Here is a 23,795-nt window from a genome sequence, read left to right on the forward strand (position 1 = left end):
ACCATTGTGACAAAGATGCACGACCGGCCCGAATTTATTTCGGGAAAGCATGGACTGGTTTCTTGCAATCCAAAAAGCAGCTGCGGAGCCTCCCGAGTGGCTCTCAAGACTAGAGCCGTTGTGTATGTTGCGGGAATTTTAAGCTGACGAAGCCAGTCTCGTGCTGGCTGCCCTCGACAGTTTCGTATGTATGTAGCGTTATGTGTATTTTTGTTGTGCAATGTCATGCGCCAAAGCCAGGCAATAAAGAAAAAAAAAATTACCGACGATTACGTTACTTCCTAATGCGAAATTTGAGCGCAGCAAAAAGCTGTTTCACCTTTTCGATAGATTGAGGCAAAGAAATCGAGCAACACATGTATGCGCTATCACAGAGTTTTTTTTTTTTTTCACACGTATTCCTTTAACAAAGATTCCACTAACAGTTCTTGACAGTCATGAATGAAGCTTTGTGGTCGGAGAAATAGACTGATATATGTTCGACTTGGTACACCAATGCTTGATTCTCAAAGACGAGATCTATACAAGTGCCTCGCGAGGTTGTCACAGCCGTGGGACGCGTTACGAGCGAGAGGAACGGGATGTTCTCCCGCATAAGTGTTAGGAAATTGCTGTTTGTCTTTATGTCAACATTAAAGTCCCCCACTACTAACATCGATGTGGATCGATGGACGGTTAATGCGAGTTGCAGGAAGTGCACGACGTCTTTCGTGAGTGCGGTAGGGGCGAAGTAGGCAGCTACTACCAGCAAGCCGTTGGGCAACTTTGCGGCGCACAGTTCGCCAAGTTCATGTGACGTGCCAAACATTTCGACTGGTATTGCAGAGAGACCTGTGCGCAAGTAGATAGCGACTCCCGCCGCTCTGTTGTGGTCTCTGCGAGCACCACAGCAGTATAGGAAATCTATGATTTCGAGAGGCTCTTCGGGATCCATCCAGGTTTCAGCAAAGCAAAGTACAGAGGAATGGCGCAGAATGTGATCGTGGTGTACGTCCTTGGCATGTGCGGCAAGGGAGCGTACGTTAAGAATGTGGTTGTGAATGATGAATCAAGTGCTGCCAGCGAATGACGCGTCCATTGGCTGTCTGCGTGTGTTACTGATGTGTGGTTAACATGTTAAGCTTCGCCTGTAAGAGTGGAACGCGACAGCGTCTTGCAACGCTGCCAGGGAGTCCACAGAACGCCATCGCCAATTAGGCTGTACGCCTTGCTGGACGGTAAATTTATTTTTTGAGGAAAGCAAATGTATCTCTCTCGCATATCTGGGTGGACACCTGCACCTCGCCGTAAGGGGAAGGGGGAAGATGGGAGTGAACGAAGACGCCGTATTAGCTAGACGCGCCTTTGTTCATTCCAAACCATTCAGCTGGCATTACGGAGTGGCTAGCGTGCTCGTATCGCACTCCGGAGACCCTGGTTCGATTCCCCAACTCGACCAATTTCGTTCTCGGTTTTATAGATTTATGCGGTCTAACTAGAAAGGTTAATTAGGCTATTTCATATTTACATTATTGCATTTCTATCCATCGTGTTCTGTCATTAACCTGTCAATTGTTGGAACTGTCTAGGATGTTCGACACAACGTATATGAAACGAGCAACGTCTTACTGAGTGGGGAAGTGCGTGGTGGTGGTGGGAACGCGGCTTCGTACTTATCTGTTTTTTTTTTTTCAGCAGCGTCTCCTTCCGCGGACGCTGTTGTCGCTGCGGCGCGCGTCTTTCTTTTCTTTTCTTCTGACCTCTTCATTCTCCTCTATATTAATTAGGCTAATTGATTAATTAAGCAATTAACTAAACTCAGTCCAACTTAGTTGCAGCATCACTATACGATCCCTTTGATTGGTTGCATGGTTACTAGCCAAGGTACAATTGGCCCCATTTGAAATTCGCGCACTGTGACGTCACGTGCATTTCGACCAATTGAAAAGCATGACATTGGGGGCGGAGCTGGTTACGAGGCCGACGCCGACGCCGACGCCGACGCCGACGCCGACGCGAAACCCAGGAACGTACGCCAAAGAGCTGCGCTCTAAAAGGCTGGCGTGGCGGAGTGGTAGCGTGCTCGACTCGCACTCCGGAGACCGGGGTTCGATTCCCAAGCTCGACCAATTTCTTACTCGGCTTTATTTATTTATCTGCTCTGACTAGAAAGGTTAATTAGACCAACTGGTTAAGTAAGCAATTAACTAAACTCAGTCAAACTTACTTGGAGCATCACTATACGATCCCTTTAATTGGTTGCATAGTTAGTAGCCAATGTACAATTGGCCCCGTTTCAAATTCGCGCACTGTGACGTCACGACCGTGTCGACCAATTGAAAAGCGTGACATTTCTGTCGACAGCTCCTGCTTACAACGATGAGGCATTAAAGGCTTCCGCCTTAAAAGTAGTATTAAATAATGTGGGCGATAATACCAATCCCGGGGGGTGCACCGCGAAGAGGCACAAAGGATCCGACGGCCTCACCACTGAGGCGTATGTCAAAGTGTCGGCCTGCTGGATAGGATTTTACAAAATTGCGCACTCTAACGGGGAAATGCAGTATGTCAAGAGATTACACGATAGCTGCATGACTGGTGTTGTTGTACGCCTTTTCAACGTCCATGGCCAGTACGGGATGTACGTTCTGGCTGCAAGTTGATGCTAGAAATCATGACGCCAACACAGCCAATCCATCTTTTGTACCTATGGACGTCCGAAAGCCGATTTGGGCGGGATGATAGAAACCGTGGTGCTCAGCCCACCACGACAGTCGTGTGGGAAGCATTTTTTCGGTAAGCATGCACAAAGTGGGCGTAAGTGAAACAGCCCGGAAATTACCAATGTCTGTCGGCGGCTTTACCGGCTTTCGGATGGGGATCACAATAGCCGATTTCCAAGTTTCTGGTGCGACGCCTTCTATCCATACCTTGTTGATGGTGGCGAGGAATTGAGGGAGTACAGCGGAACTCAAAGTCTTGTACACCTCGTACGGAATGGAGCTGATGTCCCTAGACCGGGAAACCGCATGACGAGGCCCCGTCTCGCACCCGTTTCACTAGAGCCCTTTGGGACTCAAACGAGGAGCAGTTGAGGACTGCAGACTCTCGTGTCTCTCTAGAAGGAGTAGAGGAAGGGGAGAGGTGGGGATTCTGAGTACACGCCCACATCACGAAGAAGATATCGCAGGTCTCCCCAGAGTGCAGGCGTCGCCCATCCGTGTTAGGATCGTAATGTTTCATGACTGCAGGACAGAGTAGAATACCTGGCTGCAGGCGCGTTAAAGTTCACTCCTTCGTCTTACTGAGCCCCTTTGCAGAGGCAGGGAAAATGCGGTGTTTGTCGCTATAACGTGCCATCATTTTCCCTGAACCGCAGCAGAGGCTAGTTTGTCTCCGAGCCAGAAGAGCTGGGATGAGGAGCCCGGTGAGTAAGCGCTCGGGCAGCCGCGTGAGTGGCCTCATTACTTCGTAAGCCCTGATAGCCACGAGCCCTAATGATTCTTTTTGGTGTTGTATCAGTGGGAGTCCGTCTTACAATACAAGCAGCTAAGGGGGAGATCTCCTGTGCGAAGTAATGATCACATGCTTTTCGGGAGTCCTCGATGATGATTCTCGAATTGGCGTGGGCGGCAGCAAGTGCTATCGCTACTTCCTCGGCTCGCATTGTATTCGGGGCTCGAAAGGAGAGCGCATCAACGTGCATTTTTTGGTGAACGACATCGGCCGTGTAAAATCCCGTGGGCGATGGCCCTGCTACGCCTACATAGTATAGACCGAGTCAACAGCCGTGTTGTCTCTCGAGAGCCCGAGCCTGCGCTTTTCGTCTCGGTGTCCATGTTTCGGGGGAGCGGGGAGACCCAGAGCATATGGCGCCACATTTTGGGATACGCTCCGTCTCCTCTGGAGTGCAATCGTCGTGGATGTGCAAGTGGTATAGCAGGCGGCGCCCGCGGGCAGTCTGCGTGAGCCGCGTGTATTAGTTCACGAGGTAGGCCTCCTGTACCTCCTGGCAGGAGTTTAGAACCCCCAATGCCTTGAGTTTGGCATCAGAGATAGCCACCGGGAGATCCAGGGCTCGCTTAGTTGCCTTGCGGGTGATGGCGTCTTTTCGCGCATCTTGCTTAGTAGTGCGGAGATATGGCACGGCGTAGAGGATCCGGCTAGTCACAAAGGCATAGACGAGCCGAAGTGAGTCCATGCCCCGCAAACCACCGCGCTTTTTGCAAACGCGATGCATCATGCGCCCTACCTGCTCCCCTACTCTCTTGAGTTTCGCAGTAGTGGAGTCCGGTCTGAGTCTGACGTGAATGAACATGCCCATCATCTGGAGCTCCTCCACGTATCTAATAGGGCCTCCTAACAGACAGATAGAGAGATGTGTATTGCTGTCCTATCTTTTGGGTTCGTTGTGACACGCAGAAGCTCTGATTTTGCTGAAGCACATTGGAGCCCACAGTCAATGGCATACGCATGGACTAAGGAAGCGGCCGGCTGAAGAGGGTCCTCCATGTTTTCAAGGCTCCCCTTAGTGATGAAGATTGCATTGCCATGCGCATAACGCGTGTTGAATGTCTTCCATCCGGGCCAGTTGGCTTGGGAGGTGCATCATAGCTATGCTGAACAGGAGCGGTGATAACACTGCTCTCCGAGGGGTACCCCGTGTTCCCATCATGTAAGGGCCATATTCCTCGTCCTCAATCCGAAGAAGGGCCTGGCCATTACTCGGAAAATCTCTTACATTCCCGTAAGCCCTAGTTCCACAATCGGTAGAACTCAATCAAGTTGGCGAGGATACTACCTTGTTTAACATTGTCGAAAGCCCTTTCAGGTCAAGGACGAGAATGGCTTTGTCATTGTGTTTCGTATTACACCCCTGTGTGGAGGGCGTCCTGTGCAGACATGTGGGCGAAAAACCAACATGGTGACTGCAAAAAGCCCTTGCTGTCAGTTGGGGAGGGAGGCGATCCGGTACCATCCTCTCCCGCACTTGCCCGCACATGAGGTCAGTGGTAAGGGCTATAGGTTGACCGTACTCACGGCCTTACCTTTTTCATTGTAAACGTCACAAGTGACTCTTTTCATCCGGGAGGGAGTGGACGCCCACCCCAGGTTTGGTTCATGTCTTCTAACAAATGTAGGTAGGCTGAGTACGGTAGGTTCGCCAACAGGTTCACTGTTATGCGGTCCCGACCCGGAGCCGTACCCCGGCGCATTTTTCCTAAGGCCGCCTTAAGGTCATGCAACTGAAAAGCGGCATCATGTGTTTGATTAGGCCTGCCAGAGTACATGTACTCGGGCCCAGTCGGGTCCTCCGTAGGAGAGAGATACCTGTCGCACAGAGTGTCCGCAAGTTGCGCCGTCGTACCTTGGTGCCCGTGCATTGCCCGCCGAAGCTGCTTTTGCGCCTCCCCTCTCGTTTGGGAGGGGTCGATGAGACTGTGAAAGAGACGCCACGTCCCCTTCGAGCTAATCTGAGGATGAGCTGCGGCGTCGCAGCGTAATATCCAATTTGAACCTGAGAGTTTGTCAGCACACGCTGCAGCCTGCTTTGTGAGTTGGGCTACGCGGGATCGTAGTTTCAAATTAGTTTTCTGCTTTTTCCAACGTTTCTAAAGTGAGTGTCCACTGCGGGGATATCTTTGGTGGTTTGTAGTGTATTGACGTTCTGCTTCTGAATGTTGTGTTTGTGGTCAACCCTTTCCACGCAGCCGCCGGAAAAGAGCACGGGAGGTATAGTGTGATTCCGGAAATTCTGCAAATCGGTCATCTTGGCCTTACCCCAGTTTTTGCACGGTGCCGTTGCCACGAGCGTAATCTGGAGAAGGCAGGCATCGCTGCCTAGAGAATCTCCCGTTTTCCCAGACAGCTTTTCTAGCATTTTTAGCAAGAGAAACGTCAGGACACGTGTCGCGGGTTACCGAGTTACCCACTCTGGGTGGGATACGCAGGGTCTGTGAGTATTGTGAGGCTGACGGTGGAGATCAGCTCCGCTACCTTACGTCCTCTTGCCTTCTCAAAGCTATAGCACCAGCCATAGCTCCGATAGCATAGCCATAGCAGCGATAGCACCAGGCAGAAGATTAGCATGGCGCGAAAAAAAAGATTTCAATGAATGTTACTTGTGGCTTATGCGGAGGGCAGTCTATGTTGAGGATATGTATTGACGGGTCGCGGAGTCTGAGAGGCAGTACCCGGACCATTGTGTATTCTTGCTCGGTGCTCAAATCTAAGTCGATCTGAACCACGGTGTAAGGCTTATTCACCAGGATGCACGTCGAGGGGCCCCCCTGCAAGTTGTTGTAGCCTGAGAATTCAGCGTCTATGCCGGGCTCCTCCAGGGCAGTGAGCGCCGGCATGTAACCTAGGGGCTGCAGGTAGCGCTGGAAGTTTGACCACTTTTTCAAAGCTCTGAAACCCCTGCATTTACATTGGATGATTTGGAACTTTTCAAGCTTTTTATCATTCCTCATAGCCAGCTTGTTCTATTTATTTACAGGGCGGCCGGACTAGCTCTGGCCGGAAAATCGGCGTAACTACAATGAGGGGCCGCACCGGCCCACCGGCAGCCGATCCTGAAATCTGTTCCTCCGGTGCCTGGCGGGAGGCTGTCTTACGTTTGAAGTGCGGGGATTCGCATGTAGTGGAGTTCTTAATTTGGGTGCTGATCCAGAGCTGCACGGCCTTAAGGACGGAGTCAGTGACCTCGACCATGAGGTCGGGATCTGCTTCCGTTACGGCCGCATTGCACATGCCCTGGAAGGACTCGCGGACTGCTGACATGATCTCATTTGGTAGGATCCTCCACTTTCTCCTCCAGCTGCTCGGTTTGCCGCTGCAGAGCCTCTAGGCCGCCGACGCAACCGGCAGTGGAAACTTGGCCAACTATAGTGTCTGCGGTCTGCCGCGAGATGCTAGTGAGGCAGGATGTTACGGAAGAACCGTCATCCTCGTCTTCTGGCTCAGTTTGCTTCATTGCTCAGATGACCAGGCTTGTTTGGCCTGTAATTCTTGAATTTTGTGCGCTAGAATTTTATTGTGGCGTCTGAGCTCCTCTACCTGCTGCTGTAGGGCGGTTTCGGTAGGGGAGGGACCGGAAGGGGTCCCGGATATTGCCTTACTCCAACTTCTCACCTGTGGTTGAACGGGCGCCAAGAGCGGAAGTCCTTAGCGTTGAGGACCGGGGGCTCCTCCAGCGTCCTGGACTTGAAAGTTTTCTATGGCCCGGTTTGGGCCTTGGGTTTCGGCTTAGCGGCTGGCGCTTTCTTGGCCTTGGTTGTAGTAGTTAGCTTGGGCCCCATCTTTGTCTTCGGCTTTGAGCTGGGTGGGGAGCCCGGTTTGATGGCTTTCCAGAACCGCCCGGCATAGCCTGGAGATCCGGTTGGGTGGCCGCCTCCGCAGATGAGGCAGCTTGGAATACACTCATGTTCCGCTGGGACGTCAGTAGTAGCATCAGGAACCTGGACCCCGTAGCGTCTGCCGCACCCGGGCCGCGGCCGCAGGCACGCATCAGCCGACGGCCCACTGTGCCAAGGTTGTGGCATGCCGACACTGTCGTCTTATACAGGCAAACAGGCAGCCATTCGTAGCTGTACAGCACCGTCCGTGACACCATGGTCCCTGCGAAGATAATCATCGCAACCGGGGTTCCCCCCAGCTTGCGCACAGACGCCACATTTGGGTCAGAATTGAATTACCATTTCACGGTTTCAGACGTTTCGTCTCGAGAGACAGTCACTACACCCCTACAGAACTCACCGGAGAGTTAGGGGTGTGCCCGGAATGGTAGCTCACGGTCCTCGACCGGCAGCATAATATTCTGGAGTAGCTTTTTCGTGTCTTCGACTGATTTGACCGCACGAACAGCGCCGGCTTGACCAGGACCAAAGGTTGCCTTGAGGTCCAGCGTCTTTCGCGGCTTGGGCACCACGATGATCTCCTCTTTTTCGATGCACGGCGTGTTCTGCGACCGCCATCGGAGGTGCTTGGAGCGCTTCAAGACTGCTTTCAGCGCGCTCCTACCCTGCGTATGCGCAGAGCTAGCCGGCGCATGTTGCTGGGCCGCACCAGCACCGGCGTCCCTCGATGCCGCCGCCGCGCTCTTCTTTCAGCGCCAGAGGCGGACCATATCCTGGGTGTTTTCATCTTCAGTTGGTAGAGGTTCAGCGGCTTGAGTGTGTTCCTCGGTTTGAGTCGTGTCCATTCTTACGATCCGCTAGGTCTGCGGGTGGATTCCAGTGACTTAAGTTGGAGCCGCCATAGTCGAGGGATCCCCGACCCGGGCCATTGAGGGCCCCGGCGCCGTTAGGCTTAGCACCACCGCGTCGTGGCCAAGCCTTCAAATGAACGAAAATTGGTCAAAAATTGAACCACCTGAAAAAACGTGTTGTACACGGGTACCGTTGATGTTCCTGGGGAGGATGATGACATGCTAGCAGAAGCAAAAGTTGATGTATCGCAATTGCGGTCTGTCACGGAGCTGACGGGGTATGCGACCGCTCCCGTCAACGACGCTAGCTCCCCCCTCAATTTTGTGGTGGCTCGCAGTCACATAATACGAAGGTTATTTACATTCTGTAGTTAGTTATTTAGGTTGCTTTTTGTCTCCACAATGTTGTTGACACTTTATTTTTGTTCATTTTTGAAATGCATAAAAGTTATTGCATTCTCTGTGATGAAATGCTTTCTTTTCACTGCAGATACTTTTACTGTCTGTTGCAGTTCTAGTTTGTTCTTACATGATTTTCTTTGTTGTACGTTGAGAGATGGTGATTCCTGCCTCTTTTTGCTGTCTGTAACGTATCGCCTACTACAATGTGTACAATGCGTATAACAAAATTAAGCAAATATTTATTAATCGGAAAGTATCGAAGGCTCATCGAGACAAGACACAGCAGAGCCCAAAATGTGGCATTGAAAAACTTGCAATTCTTGCAATTCGCAACTTGCAACTTGCAATTCGGATTTTCTCGCCAAAGAAAATCCGAAAAATTAATCAGTAATAGTCTGTACTAGTATTTGCATCTGCTCCAACTACAAAAGATGGAATAGAACGTAAGTAGAACAGACTGAATCTGAATGTTTATGTACAATGAATTTGAATATACACAATATACAGGGTGTGACAGGGAAGATAACGTAATTTTTAAAAATAGGCTTTCAGATGTAAAATTATTTTTCTCGTGAGAAGTGATGAAAGCCGTAGCGGGCGCTATAAAACGGGGCCCAAGTACTATTTAGTGAAATAGTTGTCTAAAATTTGTTAATTTACTATTTAGGCATTGCAGTTAGGTGTCTATAGTTAGGAAATGGTAGAGCGTCATCAGTCAATCCGATATCCGTCGTTAGATTTACGAAAATGCAATTGCACGCAGAACTACAGCGCGTAGAATTTTACTATCTAGACGCGTGCAGCGGGCTCCGTGCGGCAGCTGAGCGCAGCAAAGTGACGCCCGCGTGTTCAGCCAAGGTGGTCACAATTTGTAGAGCCTTTCACAACGGCATCTCTCATAGCCTGAATTGCTTTGCGGTGTTAAACCCACATAAACCATACCTCCTCCATACTTTTTGAGCAAGCACAACATTCGAAATATTGTAGGAATTAAGGTGTGAAAATGTATAATTTTTGGGTTACATGCCCAGATAAGGACTCTACTTAGAAAGTTATGCATGCATCACAGGTCAAGATCTATCGACGCTGATTTAGGATGTAGAAGAGCCTAATGTGAAAATATTAGACGATATCCACAGCAACTGCACCGCTACCGTAGTCCTCCATAAAGTGAGCAATAAAATTCCAATAAGGAATTGCATCAGGCAGGCAGACACTATCTCGCCATTGCTATCCACCGCCTGTTTACAAGACGTATTCCAAAGCCTGAATTCATAACATTGGGGGTAGGAGTTAATGGAGAATACCTGAAAATTCTGCGATTCGCTGATGACATTGCCTTGTTAATTGACTCAGGGTGTGAACTGCAAAGTATGCTAAGTGAGTTATTATTAACCCCTGCAGGAAACTAATGTTCAAAAGCCTCGCAAGCGAACGGCAAATCACAAGTGGTAGCGAGGTGCTCGAAGTGGTATGGGAGTACCTCTACTTAGGGTAATTAATGACTGCTGACCCGAGTAATGAGAGGGAAATAACAAGAGGAATAACAATGAGGTATAGCGTATATGGCAAGTTCTCTCAGATCATGATTGGCAATCTGCCATTAGCGCCCAAAGAAAATTCTGCGACACCTACCGGCATCTTACCGGTACTCAATTATGGGACAGAAACCTGGAGGCTAACAAAGAGTGTTCAGCTTAAGGACAACGCAGCGGGCTCTAGAAAGAAAGAAATGATAGGTGTAACGTTAAGAGACCGAAAGCGGGTGGAGTTGATGACGGAACAAACGCGGCTTAATGACACCTTAGCCGAAATCAAGAGGAAGAAATGGGCCGGCAAGGCATCTAACGCGAAGATAAGATAATCGCTGGTCCTTAAGAGTAACGGAGAGGAGAGAACGCAAGGGTAGCAGGCAGGGGGCGGCAGAAAGTTAGGTGGGCGGATGAGGTTAAGATGTTTGCGGGGACACGGCGAGCGAAGCTGGCTAAGGACAGCGATAATTTGAGAGATATGGGAGAGGTATTTGCCCTGCAGTGGGTGCAGTCAGGCTGGGGATGATGATTATAATGATGATGTATGAAAATTTTATATGCGCTGCTTGATTGGGCTGACATGCAAAAGTTTATGACAAACACAGTGCTTGCGATCGAGGGTGAACATGAAGGCAAAATGTGGGCTAACCTTGCTCTGCAGACAGCTACTGCTACGTGCGACACGGTGACAGCCGGACTGGCAGAAGGGCATACGGACAGGCATGATGAACTAGAAATAAACTTGATCAGAGTGCTGTTTGGATGGGTTGGTATGTCATGACAAAAACATCTAGCGCTTGCAAACGAGGAATGCTAGACGTATGCTGGTTTAATGCTACTCACGCCAGCCGCATTCTATGGCTCCGAAATGCAAAAACAGCCGTGTTAAGTGCGATAATCAGGAAACTGTAAACCTGCGGCATGTTTTGATTATTCTACCTCTATGCCGCCTCTTTACCTGTAGTTCTTTTTCCATTCCCTCGTTTATGTTTTATCTTGCAGCATGGTCGATGTGTCCGGAGACTGAAAAGAGAAAACGTGTTTCCTTCCTGAAAGGCAACCATCATTTGTTGATGTAAAGACGCGGTGTTGCAGCGCTGCTGGTCAGCGGTCGGAGAAAGAATAGTGATGGGCAAGGAGGATCGACGTCCTGTAGAAAGCTGTACGCGGGCAGCAGGGCGTATTGAACATAAAGCAGCTTTGAAACGCGCTGGCCCTGGACGCCGGAGAGAGGAGTGCCGGTTCCCAGTTATTCAAGAATGTCCAAGACAAGAAGCCTGATCCAGTTTAGTATGGTGCGCCCGCCAATCACACCAACGAAGTTATGGGACGGCACGGAATGGTGGTCGAGTAACAAGAGTATTTTCAGCAACAGCTTATGTATGCCGCCGGAAGAGGGTGGCATCATTGATTTTAGGTACTTCCTCTCAATCGAGCCGAACGCTAGCATAGCCGGAGCGGCGGGCTCCTCTATAGAATGCTACGCTTGTTATATCATGTCGAAAACACACGCGAGAATGTCCATCTTCAGTAAAGCGGGAAAACAACCTACAGGGCATATTCAGAAATCATTTCCCATATTTTACCGTGATTTCAGCTTCCATTGTGTGCCAGAACATGTTTTCTTACATCGATCCTTGAGGTATTATTAGCATTCTTTCTCTTGAACTATTTTAGAACCGGTGAGTAGATGTAGACCTTCTTTTTCCTGGTGAATTTCTCAACATGTCCAATATGCACAAGGAAAGAAATAATGGTTGTTTAAACAATGTTAGGGGTGATTTGCATTATGTAGACCTGCAAAAGCAGGTGTTCGGTCTTCAATTGGAGGGGGTACTTAAGAAGAATTACCTATTGTCTACTTACCTTCAAAAACTGCGGCGAGTCCTCATACCACAGCCATAATCTCGATAAAGCCGCTTACAACCGAAGAGCACACTCGCTTTTGTATTTCATTTCCTATGTGTCATCACCAACTCGATCAAACAAAAGTCTTGCAGAAGTATAGCAAACAATAAAACACCCAGCGTGTTACACCCACAGCCAGAACTACTTGATATATAAACCCCGCCAGAAGCGCCAAGTTTTCTCCATTTAATAAATCCGGCAACCAGGCGCATAACTCGCCTACGTAACGAACAATTCGCGACAGCCTTTTAGTTTCCTAGCCTTGACACAGACTTTTCACATGACAAGGAACTAACCTGTCTTTTCATTTTAAAGCGACAAACCGCTACAGGGAATGCTCAACTTAGAACCTTTTTTATATGCGTTGTGGGGCGTTAAGCCACCTGGATAAGAAAGAACTTTTCTGCATATACTTTTTGTGCTAACTGTAGGGAAAAACAAAAACATCAACTGTGGTGAGGCATAACTTAAATCGTCCTTTAAGGAATCGCAAAAAAAAAACAGCAATGCCGATATACGTCGGGGCTTTAATTTTGATGTGTTTCGCCGTTGGGCCAGAGAGCGCTACAGCATGTGAGTACTTTCAGTTTAGCCTCGGAATTGAAACAGTAAGTATATAGGCTGATATCACAGTGTCAGCGCTTTTCACTGAGTGCGTCACTATACAAAGGCGAAATTCAACTCGCTAGATTGGGATAAAACGGGGCTGCGGCTGTGCTCCTCGCAGTGCTGTGCTATGTCGGAGGATGCGTACAAGGCAAGGCTGGAACGGTGTGCCGCGGCCAAGCGACGGCGCCGCGCCGAAGAAACAGACGAAGGAAGGGAACAGCGGTTGGTGAAGCAACGTGCGTATGCTGCATAATGGCGAGCACGCTGGCTTGCTGAGGGGTGGATCTACAAGTTCAGAGTCAAAAGCCATTTCTTTACGGATCACCAAAGCGTGTTCATCGGAATAAATAAAGCACATTTACAGTAGACCCATGTTGTGTCCAGAGTGAATCCATACGGGTAACCATACTGTCACGTTGTAGTGACGGCAGTCCAGCAGTCAGGAAGACACGAAGTCTTGTAAACGAAGCTCTTTCTTATGGCTGACTTGCGCCCGCAAAAGAACTGATTCACTCGGTGGCGGCGTAAGCAACAATCGTGCTCGTCAATCGTTGAACTACGAATGCCCGCAGCTCGCGGCATCGCTCAATTTAAAGCCGGCAAGGAAACTTCCAGATAGCAGGATAAGATCATCTACAGTAATCTAGAAACACGTAGATGCAGCTGTTCATGGCTGTGAACAATCAAGACTAGTCCGGTCGCTTCTCGCGTCAGGAACAAAAATGATAACACCCCTTTTCTGCGCGAACGAACGGACGCTACAATGATACGTGGCATTACCCCCCTCTCAAAGAAGCATCGTCTCGATCCTTCGCGCAGAATGCTAACTTCGAGTCCTTTAGCGTTCATAATAAGGTTTTAGTGCAACGGTAAAAGCTTCAAGTCTAGCCGTGTCGTCATCGTCGTTGTTGTCGTAGTTGTAGTTGTCGTAGTTGTCGTCGCCGTCGTAGTTGTCTTCGCCATCGCTAGTTGTCTACGTCGTCGTACTTGTCTTCGTCGTCCTAGTTGTCTTCGTCGTCCTAGTTATCATCGTCGTCCTAGTTATCATCGTCGTCGTAATTATCATCGTCGTCGTAGTTGTCTTCCTCGTCGTAGTTGTCTTCGTCGTCGTAGTTGTCTTCGTCGTCGTAGTTGTCTTCGTCGTCGTAGTTGTCTTCGTCGTCGTAGTTGCCTTCGTCGTCGTAGTTGTCTTCGTCGACGTAGTTGTCTTCGTCGTCGTAGTTGTCTTCGTCGTCGTAGTTGTCTTCGTCGTCGTAGTTGTCTTCGTCGTCGTAGTTGTCTTCGTCGACGTAGTTGTCTTCGTCGTCGTAGTTGTCTTCGGCGTCGTAGTAGGGGTCGTCGTAGTACTCCTCGTAGTTTAGGCATAGTCTTGTGTTTTCGTCGGTGCAGGAACTTAGTTCTTGCGCTCAGAAGCAACCTCACCTCCAGAGGCTGCTTTATTCAGTTGAACCTTCGAGGCCTGGGGGAGCGTCCACGCACTGCGTAGCCTCGGCTAGGAGATATATAGCGCGGTGACGTGATAGCCGGCTGGGCGATGAGTATTCTTCCCGACGCAAAAACTCTACGATTTCGGCTGGTCGCTGGCCGCGTGGTGGTTGTGGGGCGTCGTTAAAAAACCTCGGATGCCCATTCTCCTGTTTGAGCAGTGCCGGAGAATGTGACCGGCTACGCCGCAGTGGAAGCATAGTGGGCGGCGCTGGTCGGGTGTTCTGCACTCGTCGCGTTTCCTCGGCCTTGTACGACTCTCGTAGGACGGGCGGGTTGGGGCCAGAGGGCGTCGTTCCACCGCAGCTGGCTGAGGGCGATAGGAGCGTGAGTCCCGTCGTCGGGGTGCAGGACGGCGCACAGCTGCGCCGTAAGTCATGGCTGGCGGCTCCATAGGCTGCGTGGTGGTCGGCGTCACACCGTCACACCCAAGGCCTGTTGAACCTCGTCCCGGACGACGTCAGTGAGCGATGAAAGCTGCGGCTGCGTTCCCGTTGGCAGCAATCGTTGGAGCTCTTCTCGCACAACTTGACGGACAACCTCCCGCAGGTTATCGTTGTTAGCGGTGTCCATGCAGCTTATTGACAAAAAGCGCTGCTGGCGTTCATACTGGTGGGCTCTGGCATCAAGAATTTTTTCCATGGTGGATGCCTCTTCGACGTATTCCGCAACGTATTCCGCCTTCCATAGCTCACTACGATGCCCTGAGCATAAGCTGAACCCTTTTTGTTGTCCTCTAGGTTTCTTCTCCATAGGTGAATACCGGTAAGATAAACCTGTTGCATAATTTTGTCCCGTAAAAATATTTTTGCAGCTTTACAGTTGCCCTACCGTGCGTTGCGCCAAGTGTAGAGATAACTTGGGCCGTGTCAGTTTGCTGCCTACTACGCATATTAACTGCTTTAAAACTCCGCTGATTAGACCACAGCTTGTACTACGCATTGATAACAGTCATAGCCGAATAGGTTGCTTACTAAGTGAGCCTTATAACGCATAGCAACACGGCAGCACGTGCATACTCGTAAGCAAAAAGGCGCTAGCGGAAATTATGCGCTCGGTTCCTAGATACCCCTGCCCCGTACACAGTATGACGGGAAGGCATAACGAGCTCTAAACTCTTCCACAAGCGAATATACGTCTTCTTCCAGATTCATGGCGGCGGTCTGCAACTCTATACTGGCTGATCAAGCTCACAGGGCACTGACCATGGCCAAAAACAAATGATGTTTCGGGGGGACTAGGGCTCTCCCGTTCAAAATTGGGAACAAGGCAGCCGTAGCGCTCCCGAAACGTCATTTGTCTTTAAACATGGTCAGTGACCAGTGAACTTCATCAGCCATTATTCGTCACGAGACGGTATGTCGTCAAACCACGGACTACAATTCCACGCTTAACTAAATTGCTTCTTAAAAGGACACTTTTGTGCACCAATGAAACACACGTAATCGCAGCAGGAGCGCCAATAAAAGGGCATTTATTCTACTATGTCGGTCGGAAATATCGTGATAGTTTGATCATCCGGAGGGAATCCAAAGAACTCGGGTGACCAGTATCCAAAGCAATCAACAAATTTCATGCAGGTCGCGTCTCCCCTTTCTGGTACACGCCACAGATAGCCGTCTGAACATTCGCACTTGGTAAACTTGTTCATGACGCAAGAAGAACGGAAATTATTGCAGGCGCAGTGCTCGCAGTGCGCTCTGAATCTCCCTGCTGCAAGAAGAAAAGTGAAAATTAGGATCAAACTTATAAAAATAATTCAAGGCATTTACCGGTATTTAATGCAACGAGAGGTGGAAAATTGAGCAATAAGTAAGTGCAGATGACACGTAGCTGACGAAATGCAATGGCTCAAATAATGTGATGCAGACGCCCCGGAGACGCCCGGTTGGGCCTCAAACCACCAACTTGTTTATAATCTCGATAAAGCCGCTTACAACGCAAGAGTACACTCGCTGTTGTATTTCATTGCCTATGTGTCATCACCCACTCCATCAAACAAAAGCCTTGCTGAAGTACAGCAAACAATAAAACACCCAGCGTGTTACACCCACAGCGAGAACTACTTGTTATATAGATTCCGCAAGTACCGCCAAGTTTCCTCCATTTAATAAATCCGGAAACCAGGCGCATAACCCACCCACGTAACGAACAATTCACGAGAGCCTTTTAGATTCCTAGCCTTGACAAAGACTTTTCTCATCACAAGGAACTAACGTGTCTTTATTTTAAAGCGACAAACAGCTACGCTACAGGGAATGCTCAATTTAGAACCTTTTTTATATGGGTTGTGGGGCGTTCCCTGTAGCGTAGCCATGGCAGAGCGGTTCAAAGATGCGCCACTGCACTGGCAAGTGGGTGTTTAGCACAGCCACCGGTATGGATTTTGCGACCAATGCTGCTCTTTCCGAGCAGCCTCTTATGCAGCTCGGGCAGCATCGCGGGATGCTAGGCAACGGCACAAGATTGTATGTCCGTATGTACGGTGAACGTACGTACGGTGACAAGATTTTGGTCGTTGTTGGTGATCGCATGAGTGCTTTCGCAGTAATAGATCAATTCACCGCTGGCTCTCAGCTGCCAGTTAGCACAGAGCTATCAAGCAGTGGGGGGCGCTAAGATTCAGTGGCCCTGTGCAGGCCAACATAAGAGATTAAACCCGGCAGCGTTTCACGCTCGAACTCTATTCAGTGGGGCTAGGCTATCAGCTGTGTTCCAGCAACTAGCGGGCAATAAATGATAAGAAGTACCGCTTAGCGAGGTTCTCCACCTAACCTCGAGAGGTAAAGAGGTTAGGTGGAGAAAGACGGAGTTAAGGACAGTGCAAGTACTATGCTGCTGTGGTTTAACGGACTGGCTCGCTAGGTGTGCGATTACTGATGATTACGGGTATAGCTTGCAGGCTATACGTAGTATAAAGATTTGAACAGACAGTGGCGGTTGTCCTACTAGAGCCTAATCAGTGGCACAAATTGAAGGCTGTGCACAAAGAATGATCACGAGATAGTGAAATTGCGCTCTGAACATGTGGAAACGACAATGAGTAGAGAAAACAGGCAGTCTGCTGTACTAATGAGCTATTAAATGCTAAGGTAGGCAAGACGCAACCGGGCAACTATGGCATTGGTTCTAGGAGGCGTTCTAGGAGTGGCAGCATAACAGTGGTTCTAGGAATAGTAGGGAGGTCTACGATAGAGTTCGCCGAACCAAATTGTACACCAGTCAAGAATTCGTTTTTCATCAACACGGGAAAGCCGTAAGCTGACTTTAAAGTGTCTAAGCGGCGAAACTGAAGAATTGACAGAAGATTTTGATAGTCATTTTGCAAATTTTAGCCGCAAATCTTCACACGCCACCTTCCATGGCTGACACGTGGTGTGTTACGCTGCTAACCCACCTGCGGGACCCTCCCGTGGCAGCCAACATTCGGTTGTCTATTCCCCCGCTGTCCCCGCGGCAAGTAGCGTTGGCTCTGATACTACCTGCGAACACGTCGCCTGTCAGAAGTCATAACACGCGCTTCTCAGATGGCGTGTTACGCCGGCTACGCCCACGCCAATGATGACTACGATTGCTAACGCAGGGACAAGAGCTTAAGAGTTGCGCTCTAAAATGACATAGACGTTATTGTTTGAGGGCACCCTGACAGAGTTGCGGATGTGGGGACTCTAGACAAGAGGGTATGTAGTCACCAAGGAAACGCCAAGGGAAGAATTGTCCTACGTTTTAGCAAAGAACAGAAGTATTTGGTCGGCAAAAGCCCATCAACGAACTGGCGGTAATTGGAAAGTAAAGAAAATCAGGTACTAAGGAAGACATATTCCGTATTCGCGTAGGACCCTTACCTTAATGCTTAGGAGAGCATTGATAATCATACAGATATCATTAGACTGTGCATTGCAAATTATGTGGTAGAGTGGCAGAGAGAATGCTTGCAAGCTTTCTCGGGAGTCAAAAGGCCTAATTGAGTATGAAAGCCAACAACCCTGCTCTTTGCATGGAGCCCGCAAAGCAGCTAAAGTTACTAAATAAGCGTAAGAAAACGACATTAGAACGTGCATTGCCGACAAACCCGAAGTGTCTCTAACGAAGCGAAATAGCGCAGAAGCGGTGAAGAGAAAATTATTGATGAGAAAAAAATCACATGCTCTTAATTAGATAAAAAAGGCCACTGTTAATACGAATACAGAGCAGATAGTTAAAAATGTGAAAAATATTTTATACAGACCTCTACAGGGGCTGCTGAACTGACCAAGATGATACAGTTGAGGCTCGGAGAGTTGAAATGGCGCGGAAAAAAGGCTAGCATGGAAAGGATAGGGCGAAAGAAGCTGGTGGGGATCAGGAATGTGCAGATTTGCTGAAGGACGGTGGGGACATTCTGCGTGACACTGCACGATATATGAAATGAAGACTTTATTTATCGATCTCAAAGTTACGTACGTAACAACAGAGAAAGGACGCAGGGCAGAAAGCTGCATTGATGCACCTTGAAAGCCACCCTGCGCCCTCTGAGGTGCGTATAGCCCCAGATGCTGGTCACAAGAGCACTGGCACTGCGCCCTCACAAAAGAAAAGACGATGAAATTCCCACTATGCTGTCATTCCACAAAATTATTATGGGCATATTTCACAATGATATATTCAGAAATTCATTTGCAATCGGCACGCATACACTGCAAGTAAAACAAAAGTATGTACACAGTACATATTTCTTACATCACGGTGTCCTTTCTATTTAGGTTGGAAAGTATGAATAACTGTGATCAATTCACGCCTTGAAGTCTCAAGTACGATGTCATTTTTTTCAAGAATATTAAGATAGCTTGCTAAATTATATGTAAGCGACTGCTTACGATAATTAAAAGGTATGCACCATGGGATTATGCGCTGTTTATTGTAGGCTGAAACAGAACGAGTGAAGTTGAGACCTGATAAAATGTATTCATTCTTGACTGAAGGTTTTTATACACAGTAAAATTGATTTGTGTGAAAATAACTGTGTATTCTTTTACATAGTGAAGCTTATAAAGTAGGGGTCGTATGAGTATACCACGGTAAATTTCCGTATGAGTGCACCACGATACACTTGCTATTAATCTAATTGCTCGTTCATGAATAAGTAGTATTTTCATTCCACACTGCTTGGTTGTTGATCCCCCGACCATGATGCAATAAGTTATGTGCAGGAATATTAATGCATTGTAAATTAATATTTTCACTCCTGTGGGTGACAGTCACTATATATGACATTAATCACTACTATAGCCTTCGCAGACAACGTGAAACTATTAAACTTGGCTACAACCTCATCAGTCAATCATGTATTAAGTAATCAGGATGTGACAGAGTCATATACAAGGATCCGGCAGAGAGTCATTAGAGGGGATGAGGTCAGAAAGCTTGGGGGGGTAAACAGATAAAATGTCGGGGAAGACAGGATTAATTGCAATAATAATTGAGGCCTATTATGATGAGACATGAAGGAAGCTGCGGCTTGCGGTTGGTTAAAGTAGGTAGGCTAACGGAAGGCTGGCTGTCAAATCAATTATAGCAGAATCAAAATGTTCTGAAGACCATTAAAATTGTAACTTTCTCATAGTCTTCCCTGTTTCACTTGTTTAAGTCATTAAAAGAAGTGCGTTTTGCTTGGGTCAAAAGAGCTTACGCGAGCCAGAAATAAGTCTCTCTTTAAAAGTTTTTGGGCAAGGTACTTAAATATCAAAATCGCGCTCCAGAGACCCTCTAAATAGAGTGTCGGCGATTTGTGGTCTGTGAAATACAATTACACAGCCTTTCTTCAAATGCAATGAAAGAAATGCAAGGGCAATTTGAAGTAACTGAATGGATCTTGGAAATCTGCAGTGCGTGCCAAAACTAGGCTACATGGCTGATTTCAAACCTTACAATGAAAAGTACTGCCACTGTAGCCATTGATCTGCAAGGTGATCAGGACACGAGTAGTCTCTTTGGCGCGATTTCTGTGGTATTCCCTAATCGTTTCCTTGAAGGCCAAGCCTTTCCCCTTCAGCCGCTAAGTAAATACATCACGACGCCGGGCTAAACCTGGACTCATCGTCACAGTCCGCTTGGTGTTGCCCTATTTTTTAACGTTCTTTATTTCGGCCATCGTATTAGCGACAGTTTCCAAACGAGAGGTAGTGTTTTGGTTTAAACTCTACGAAGAGTAGCTTTAGAAAAAAAAAGCATTTACAATGTCAATTTTCTTGCAATAATTTACTGTGTAAAAATATAAACTTTCTGCGTAATCTCTGGGGTCAAGAAAAAGAATGCTTGACCAGAAGCACCAGGCAATATTTTCAAATTTCCAAAAGTATTTTTGTCACGCTGTCCACTAAGACTGTAAACAAGTTTTCGAGCAATGCTGCGCGTTTATTGGAAAAAGAAATGGACAAAGAATGACGCATATTCCCTGAGAATATTAAGCGAAAAAAGATTTTATTATTATTATTGAAGATGCCACAGGGTGTGCTCTTCGAGCCTTGAAAATTTTGAAGAAACAGCTGTTTCATATCTTCTGTAGGCTGAAAGACGATTCCATTTCAGAAGAAAGCGCACTTCGTCATAAAGGACCACATGTAAGTGTTTTCGTTCTTGTAACAATCGGCGCAAATATGGCGAGCTTATTACGTAAAGAACATAAAGTGTGATGCCGAGTTTTTGAAAATTTGAACAGCATATAAAATATACGCAGCAACGCTTTTCTTCTCTAAAGCTCTGCTGCTCTTGCTCACTGCCAGTCGCATAGCGATCAATTCTTCCAAAATCGTCCTTTAAGGAATCACAAAAAAAAACAGCAATGTCTATATTCTTCGCGGCTTTAATTTTGACGTGTTTCGCCGTTGGGCTACAGAGCGCTACAGCATGTGAGTACTTTGACTTTAGCATCGGAATTGAAAGAGTAAGTATATAGGCTGATCTCACAGTATCAGCGCATTTCACTGAGTGCGTCACTGTATAAAGGAGAAATTACACTCTTTTCATCACTATTACAAAGGTAGCTCAACACAGCCCTAGAATGAAGTTATGAATAATGATTCGTAAGACATACCTATATGGAAGAGTAACACGTCATCACAGCCGCATGTTAACTGTTAGAGCTCTGAATTTTATTGAGGAAATAAGATTTTTCTTATTGGCTCACTTCACTTATTTGGCAGCGTGTTAGCCAAATCACTGTACGGGAAACCAAACACATTTTACCCTGTAGCACCAAGAACTGCAATCGCTTTTGTGCAGTGACAACAAATGATACATGAATAATTTTAACGTTTTTTTTCGAAGGCCTCTTTGTAAGGGCGACAAGCAAAATTCTCCAAAAATAAACAAGTCCACGACGCAATAACACTAAAGTGAGCACTTGCGCAATTACCACTGCGTCCATGGGAACTGTAGATGGTTCGTGCACGATGCGCGGGGCACAAAACATAGCATAGCGGTTGTGAATTTTAAAGGCGGTACCAACTTTCGTTCTTAAAGTCGGCAGCAAGCTTAACACGAACGCTCAAGCGCGTTTCTTCCGCTGACATTAGCACCACTGGGCGCCGCCGCTCGGTCTGAGACAATGTCAGTGCGGAAGCACAAACATGCTGCCGCCAACCACCGGAAATTCACCGTGCAGCATGACTGCGGAGCCAGCGCCCAGCTTTCAGTGGTTCGTGTTAAGCGAGCTGTCTGCGGCATTGTCCACACATCAAGCTTACGTCTCAAAATATGGCTTGCTCTAAAGGGAACTTTGTACCGTGGTCAGCGAATTGCCGCATCTGTACGAAACCGGAGAGTGATGAATATCGCCCAAGTCAGTTCAAGCCCCTATCACCCGCGGTCTAACGGCATGACGGAAAGAGCGGTGCAGGAAGCCAAGAAGCTTCTAAAAAAATGTTCCCTCAAAACGCCTGCATTTCAGACGGCTTTGCTTGAATGGCGCAATACAGCGCGTGATGATGTGCTACAGTCCCCTGTGCAGAGGCTGATGGGACGCCAAACACGGACTCGTCTCCCGGTTCCTACAAGCCATTTGGAGCCACAAGCTATACCCAGCAACGTGGTCCACAGCCGCCTTCGTGAGATACGCCAACGCCAAAGGACGTACTACAACTATGGCAGCAGGTACCTGCCACCTGCGACGCCAGGCCAGCAGGTCACCGTGTATGACACAATCAACCGGACCTGGTCTCCAGCTGTCGTCCTCAGGCCAGCTAACTAACCTCGCTCGACGATTCTCAAAACGGAAGACGGCAGGGACATCCGACGCACACGAGAACATGTACGACTGATGGGTCTGCAACAGAAACCTAGTTGTGCCCTTCAAAAAGACCCTTGCACAGAGCCCGGCCAAGAGCTACGTCGAAGCACAAGGTTTCGACGTGAACCTTGTCGGTACTCTCTACCGGAGCGACGCTGAACCCGGTTTGTTCAAAGAAGGGAAGATGTAGCAGAGCTGAGCAAGTCTGACGTAACTCGCTGCAGCAAAACCTGCGCATGACCGAGTACGTCGGGGCACTGTATATATATATGCCATCTTATCGGGAATAAACGTTGTTCATCACCCAATGCCGGCCCGTGCACAATAACGCAGATGGAAAGCTTGTTCCAAGATGCGTCTGTTATTAGTGCGTGTAAGAAAAAATTCAATTTGATATAAACAGATTGCGCAAAATTGCCCTCAGAGTAAGACAAAAGCTTTTTTCGTCATACTAAGAAAGCGTTTTTTAAGCCTATGTTACTTTTCCCGCACAACAACAATTAATTATACAAAAGGTCTCAACAATGAAACGGTAAAGCTGTAATAACCGAGCGACTGCAAGTTTATACAACAGAACACTCGGCAGAGCTACGAGCTGATGCTTTGCCACGTATTCAAATTGGCAGTTCTATATATTCCGGGAAAATAATTCCTGCGTTGTTAGCTCAAGTAATGGATAATCTACTGGTGTGGGCAACTGCGTTTTTGGCTTTGTTACTCGTAACCGATATTTCTTGGGCTTGTAAGTTAAAGATGCCTACTATGCCAGAAATTCCGAAAGCAAACAATATTATATTTTGCCTCGCTCACGGCCTTACTGAAATGATTGCCACGGTCTAAAGCTTTGTTACCTACAATTTTTTGTCTCCAATTATAAAATAGTTGAAGCGATGAAACATTGCTCTTCATTGTGTAATCTAAGCTGACATTTTTTAATATGTGTGCCGCTACGGTGGCTCAGTGGTTATAGTGCACGGCTGCTAACCGGAAAGACGCAGGTTCGATCCCGGCCGCGGCGGTTGATTTTCTATGGAGGCGAAATTCTAGAGGCCCGTGCACTGTTCCATGTCAGTACACGTTAAAATACCCCGGGTGGCCGAAATTTCCGAAGCCCCTCACTACGGCGTCTACCATAGCCTGAGTCGCTTTGGGACGTTAAACCCCATAAACCAAACCAAACCATTTTTAATATGCAATGCTCAATATGGTGACATGAGTTAAAGGCTCCTTCAGGGAAGAGCACTCAGTTACAAAACTGAAATACATCACTCAGACAGCGACAACCATATTGGTGCAGGTTCTGAGTGTCTCTGTAAGCTTAATAACAGTTATCCCGCATTTGGCTCTTATGTTTCTAGAACTGAGGGAAAGCAGCTGGCCAGCTGCAGGTTCGAGTAAGAATACT

This window comes from Amblyomma mixtum, chromosome 10, assembly GCF_055824585.1.
Source record: "Amblyomma mixtum isolate Tamu chromosome 10, ASM5582458v1, whole genome shotgun sequence".
NCBI classification, from domain to species: Eukaryota; Metazoa; Arthropoda; class Arachnida; order Ixodida; family Ixodidae; genus Amblyomma; species Amblyomma mixtum.